The 6,000-nt window shown below is 53.5% G+C and overlaps 1 pseudogene; it reads left to right on the top strand.

Moving 5' to 3' along the window:
* The first annotated feature begins 237 nt into the window (after positions 1-237).
* The window catches only part of LOC105065436 (protein Shroom3-like), a 45,156-nt pseudogene continuing 39,393 nt past the window's right edge, over positions 238-6,000 (top strand).

Genomic DNA, 6,000 nt, shown 5'->3' with positions numbered 1-6,000 from the left:
GCCTGGGAGGGAGCTCCGTGCGCTGGGAAGGGGAGCCGGAAGCGCAGGGCAGCACCACTCCCAGAAGCCCTTTCAGGGAAGATAGCGATTAAGGGAGGGGGCCTTACAAGGTGTTAAAAGGGGCTTAACTGGGTGGGTGCCTCCAGATCATCCTCAGGACTCAGGGAGGCCGAGAAGCGGTTCCCGCCGGAGTTCCTTGCTTCGAAGTTCCTTGCTTCAAGGAGGTGCATCTTGGCCATGTCTGCAAAGCGCGAGTCCTTGGGAGGAAAGCTTGCACGGGGTATGGCAGCTGCGGCCGGGCAGCGGGGTCGGCGCAGGGCTCACCTGGAGCGGTTTCAAGTTCTCTGTTCACTGTGGTGCTGAGACTTGGGGAGGGGGAAGACTAACCAAAGCAGACCTTTAAAAAGCCGCCTTGGAGAAGGAGCTCAGGATGGCAGTAGGGGCCCGCGGCAGTACAGTGTTTGTTTCAATTCAGAAGCGGGGAAATTTCCCGCTGCAGGGTTGGGTGGCGTTCCAGAGCCCTGAGGAGGGGGCTGGGGGCGGGGAGGTGGGGGTGATGGGGGTGGGGGAAGGGAACTGGTTTCACTTGGGCCTTGTATTTTTGCCCATTTTGCGCCATGGAGCGAAATCCATTTAGAACTGAGTCCATGGTGAGCCACGCTCTGATTGTCTTGGGACCCCAAAGCTGAAACAGGACTGCGGAGCCTCCCCAGTCACAAAGGGAAATATAAACGTGAATGTATAGAAATTTCCAGATGTTATGGTTCCCTCGTGTTAGTCTTTTGGCATCTCCTAGTATCTGCGTATTTTGGGTCCTCTCATAGGTGGCAGATAAGTTAGCAGGAGTCGACACATCTGGAGATGCTCTTTACTTTACAATTGTATAGTATGTAAGTTGTCGTAGTTTATTCGGCTGATGCCCCAAGAACTGTTTGGGGTTCAGTGATTTTCGTGGTATCCGTAGACGTGTGGGTGGAGCCCCTGAGCTGGGAGCTGAGGGAGAGCTGGGAGCAGGCTCTGTGTCTGTATTTCATGGGATTCCTCCGAGGGCGCCAGGACCAGCAGCAGACTCTAGGAGCGGCCCTGAGAGAGCTCAGGAAAGGGGCCGAAGCTTTACACCTGGAAGCAAAGTCCTTCTCATCTGGAGGCTGCAGGTCCTACACTGACCTGGGCTCAGGGGGCAAGTCTCAGGTCTCACGTGGAGATTGATGGGTGGTGGATGATGGGTGAAGACTGAGATCAAGAGCGAGCCTGAATGTGAGGCCTGAGACTAAAGTCTATTTTCTGCCTATCTATTCTCTATCTCTAGAGTGCAAAGAAGGCCAGAGGCGCAAGAGGACCAAGTTCGACAAAAACCAATACAAGATTCTCACTGAGGCCTTTGAAAACGACCGTTACCCAGACATTAATGACAGAGTAGATCTGGCCAATCGAACCAAGATCCCTGAGCCAAGGATCCAGGTAAAACTGTAAATCTGTTCTCCTTGACAGAGGGGTGGGGTGGGTGAGGCACTAGCGTGTATTGGCAGCCTGTTTAACACTGGCTTAAAAACTCACTTGGAGTTAATCTCCTTAATATCCCTGTAAGGTAGGCATTATCCCCATTTCCTGTATTAGACAAAGAAAGGTCAGAGAGGTTTAGTAGTTTAGGTTACTACTCTGGCCGGGGTAGAGGCTAAGCTGGCTTCTGTGGGTTGTATCTGTCAAATATTTACCATGTTAGAAATTGAAACTGAGAAATTTCAAAATATTTGCAAATTTATGAAAAATAACCATAATGAAGTCATTATGTGTTAACCTAAGTATTGTAAAGAAAATGGTTGAGACCTCACAGGGATCCCCAACAGAGGCTGGAGGTCCCAGGGGTCCCCGACCTTTTGAACCTCTGGGTCTCAGCCTTGGGGGTGTGTTGTAATCTCTCCTGGGGGGTGGGAGGACTGGGTCCCAGTTCCGCCTCCAGGAAGCCTGCCAGGATGAGTCTGGGCACAGCCCAGGGATTGGGAATTTTACACCCCCACCCCCCTGCCCCCTGGGTGACTGAGGTGTGAGCTCAAATGTGAGAACCACTGTCCTAAATGAAATTCAGGCCTCAGAGTAGAGCCCTTACATCCACAGGTTGTTTGGGGAGCCTCCCAGGTGATTCTAACGTGAAGCCAGGGTTGAAATTTCTGTCCTGGACTGACACTTTTCAATCCTAGACTAACGGGGTCCCATTCCGAAATTTGATCTGGGAGTATGGCCCTGGGTGTGCGGAAGTTTTGAAGTTGCCAGGTGACTCCAGCACACAGCTGACCCCCAGCCCTGCATCCTACACTGACAGCTGGGCTTTAGCTGGGGCCCGGGAAGTTCTGAACTCTCCCCAAGTGGTTTTCATGTGCAGCAGAGTCTTGAGAGTCACCCCACAGCATGCCTCAGCTCCCGGGGTCCCCCATTCCACTATTTTCTACCCAGCCTTTTTCGAGGTGCTTGATGAAGACAGAATGAATCTGAGGCCACTGAAGTGGGAATGAACACCCTTGAGGTTTGCCATGAGCCAGGTGCTCTTTTAAGAATTTTATTTTTCCAAAAAAAAAAAAAATCTATGTAGCCCCAGAGATAATTAAACAAACCACACCCAGAGGAAAGAAGGGTTACCGGAAACACCCAGTACTGGACTGAAAGATAAAACCTGGATGGTGAGGGCTGTGGGGCTTCCTATTTTTAGAAGTGGTAACCTGAAATGAATTTTTCCCAATTAATTTCCGTATGTTTTCTATGGAGCACCTCCCCACCCCTGACTCCCCCCCTCCCGAGGTGTTCCAAACTTTACAGAGTGAACCAGGATACAGAAAAAAAGCTTAGGGTTAGCCCCAAGCCAGTGACTTTTGATTTAGAAAGATTTGAAAGCCTCACAGTGGCCTCTTATCAGCTGGCCTGGGGAACCTCACTCTGAGGGAGGGGCAGGCAGCCCTTAAGGACTTGATCACAATCAGAAGACTTGCCAGTCATTACTTCCTTGAAGCCTCAAACAATCCAACAAGCTAGGTACACCTTTATGACCACTTGCAGGCAAAAGCAGTGGCCTCAGAAGTTCAGTAAATGGTTTCAGGATTCCAGTTTACAGCTTAAGTAGCTCCCGGAGCCAGATGGGAAACTCTGAAGTTCAAACAGCTATGCTGGGGTGCATCCCTTAGGGGGCACCTGGGAGACATGGGTCCAGAGGGGCTGGCAAAGCTTGCTGGCTGAAGATCAAATTAGCATTTGCAAAAGCCCCGGGGGAAGAAAGCTAGGTTAGTTCAGGTGCAGGCTAGGGCCCTGCGCCTGCCTGGAGTTGGGCCTGGCCTGGGGTCAGGGTGTAAACAGGAGGGTGCAAGGCTGGAGTTTTAGGAAGGCCCCAGTATAGGATTGGGCCTTTGTCATGCAATTGGAGAGTGTGGAGTTGTTTTGTTTTGTCTTTTTTTTCCCCTAAGTGGGAAAAATAATGCATGGGAGTTGTTTGTGTAGTTCTCCTATTGCTCTGTTCCATCTTTAGGGCTTGCCTGGTGGCTGGGCCTATAAAGAGGCTACTGTTGGGTTTCTAAAGAGCAAGAGGGAGGCCTGGCTGAGCTGGAGCAGGGTGAGGGGTTAAGGGGAGCCCACCAGGAGAGGGAGTAGTCCTGGGGGAAGTGGACCACATCTCAAAACTAAACAGAGGCAGGGAGGAGGCCTGCCTGGAAATGGGGAAAGAGGAGGAGACACTGCCTGTGTTTGGGCAAAGGAGAGGAGGCAAGATTGACAGCTGTCCTGCTCCCAGGACTCACCTGGCCGAGGTGAGGTTGGGAAGGGACCCACAGAGAAACTGATACTGAACTGGGGCTTGGGGTGAAAAGGGGTTTTACTCAGAGAGGTGTCTGTCTTATAAACTGCAAAATGATTACCACTGTAGCTTACCTAACACCTCCATCCCATCACATAGCATTTCATTTTGTGGTGAAAACACTCAAGATCTCTTAGCAACTTTCCGGTACGTATTCCCATTACCAGCTATAGTCACCACGCTGCACGTTAGATCCGCAGGACCTGTGAATCTCATGCCTGAGAGTCTGTGCCCTTGGACCAGCATCCACCCACTCCCCCCACCCCCATGGGAGGAGGCTTATTTGAAGGATGATCTGGATAATAAAGGCTGAATCGCAATTGGCAGACGGAAGAGAAGGGGCAGGAGTGAAAGTGCAAGCACGTGAACCGTGGATTCCAAGGCTGAAAGGGAGAGGCCTCCACACCGCGCCCTGGCCTGTGCCTCCCCCTGCCCGACCCTAGGTGTAGGCGCATGCGTACATGGGTGCTTCGGGCGGGGCGGGGCGGGGCGGGGCGGGGGGGGCGGATTTGCCTGCAAGGTGAGGTTGGGCCACACAGTGAATAGTTTGAATCAGCCTAGCCAAAGACTTTGCTTTTATTGTAAGCACTAGTAGTTTTGACATCTGTTTAACCTCAGGTCACAAGCTACTTAGCGGTGATGATTATGAGATGGCTTGACTGGAAAATGTCTTTTCTCTCCCTCCATCTCTCTTGCTTTCTCCATCTCCCCGCCCTGCCCCCTCCCCAGGTCTGGTTTCAGAACAGAAGAGCTCGAGTTCCAAAGAACACCCAGAAGGTGGAGGCACACCCCCCAGTTCCAGGACGCATTCAAAACCCTGGAGTCTGTGCCCCAGTTCCAGGACCCACTCAGGCCACTGGAGTCTGTGCCCCAGCTGACAGCCCCATTCAAAGTGCCAGAGTCTGCACCCCAATTCCAGGATCCATTCAGAGTGCTGGAGTCTGCACCCCAGTTGAAGGACCTGTTCTGGGTGCTGGAGTCTGTGTGCCAGTTCTTGGACCTGTTCAGCGTGCTGGAGTCTGCACCCCAGTTGTAGGATCCATTCAGGGCACCGGAGTCTGCACCCCAGTTGAAGGACCTGTTCTGGGTGCTGGAGTCTGCGCCCCAGTTCCAGGATCCATTCAGGGCACCGAAGTCTGCACCCCAGTTGAAGGACCTGTTCTGGGTGCTGGAGTCTGTGCCTCAGTTCCAGGACCCGTTCAGGGCGCTGGAGTCTGCGCCTCAGTTCCAGGACCCGTTCAGGGCGCTGGAGTCTGCGCCCCAGTTCCAGGACCCGTTCAGGGTGCTGGAGTCTGCGCCCCAGTTCCAGGACCTGTTCAGGTCGCTGGAGTCTGCGCCCCAGTTCTTGGACCTGTTCAGGATGCTGGAGTCCGTGCCCCAGTTCCAGGATCCAGTCAAGCTGGACTCTGTGCCCCTGACTGCTCTTGCCAGCAGGGTCTTAGAGATGCCAGCCTCTTCTGGAAGTCGGAGGACGCTTCTGGTCCAGCTGTTTTCTTGGGATATAGGGGCATCCTGGGTGTGCATATGGCCTCGCCTGACCCAGAGACTCCAGCTGATGCACTGGGTGAGCCTGCTGGAGATCTCCACTACTCTCACTTTTCCAGCTTCAGCCCCAAAGTCCTTACTGCTTCCCAACAGCCCTTCTCACAGTTGGAAGCTGACAGTGCAAGGACTCATTTCGGGAACCCTGGACCACTCCTGACATGCGGGAACTGGGCCCTGCGGGGGTGGGAGAAGCATCCTCCCTCTGGTGAACAGCCATGGTGGAGCTGGCAGTCCCCGCCTGCTCTGCAGCCAGAGACAGCGCCCCAGCAGCTGCGGCCCCAGAACCCGGAGACCTGGGAGCCAGCACGATCCGGTCTGCCCCTTGTGCCTTCTCCAACCTTTTCATCTCCTCCATCTCCTCTGCCCCTGGAGCCCTGGCCAAATCCTGCTTTCCCTCAGTGTCCTATGGGGCCTCAACATTATCCAGTGGCAGCACCTGCCAGGCAGCAGGAGCAGTTTCCATCCCTCCCTCTGAGAAAGGACGTTAGTGGGAAGCCCTAGGGCACCAGGGCCTTCAGCCACTGCAGCTGTGGGAGCAGCACCTGAAGCCTCTGCTACAGCAAAGTGATGGGAGTAAGCTAAGTAAGTGAGAGTCAATAGGAAACGGAGTAAATCAGCTA

This window comes from Camelus bactrianus, chromosome 31, assembly GCF_048773025.1.
Source record: "Camelus bactrianus isolate YW-2024 breed Bactrian camel chromosome 31, ASM4877302v1, whole genome shotgun sequence".
NCBI classification, from domain to species: Eukaryota; Metazoa; Chordata; class Mammalia; order Artiodactyla; family Camelidae; genus Camelus; species Camelus bactrianus.
The sequence above is the reverse complement of the archived record's forward strand: the minus strand, read 5'-3'. Positions and strand labels throughout refer to the sequence as shown.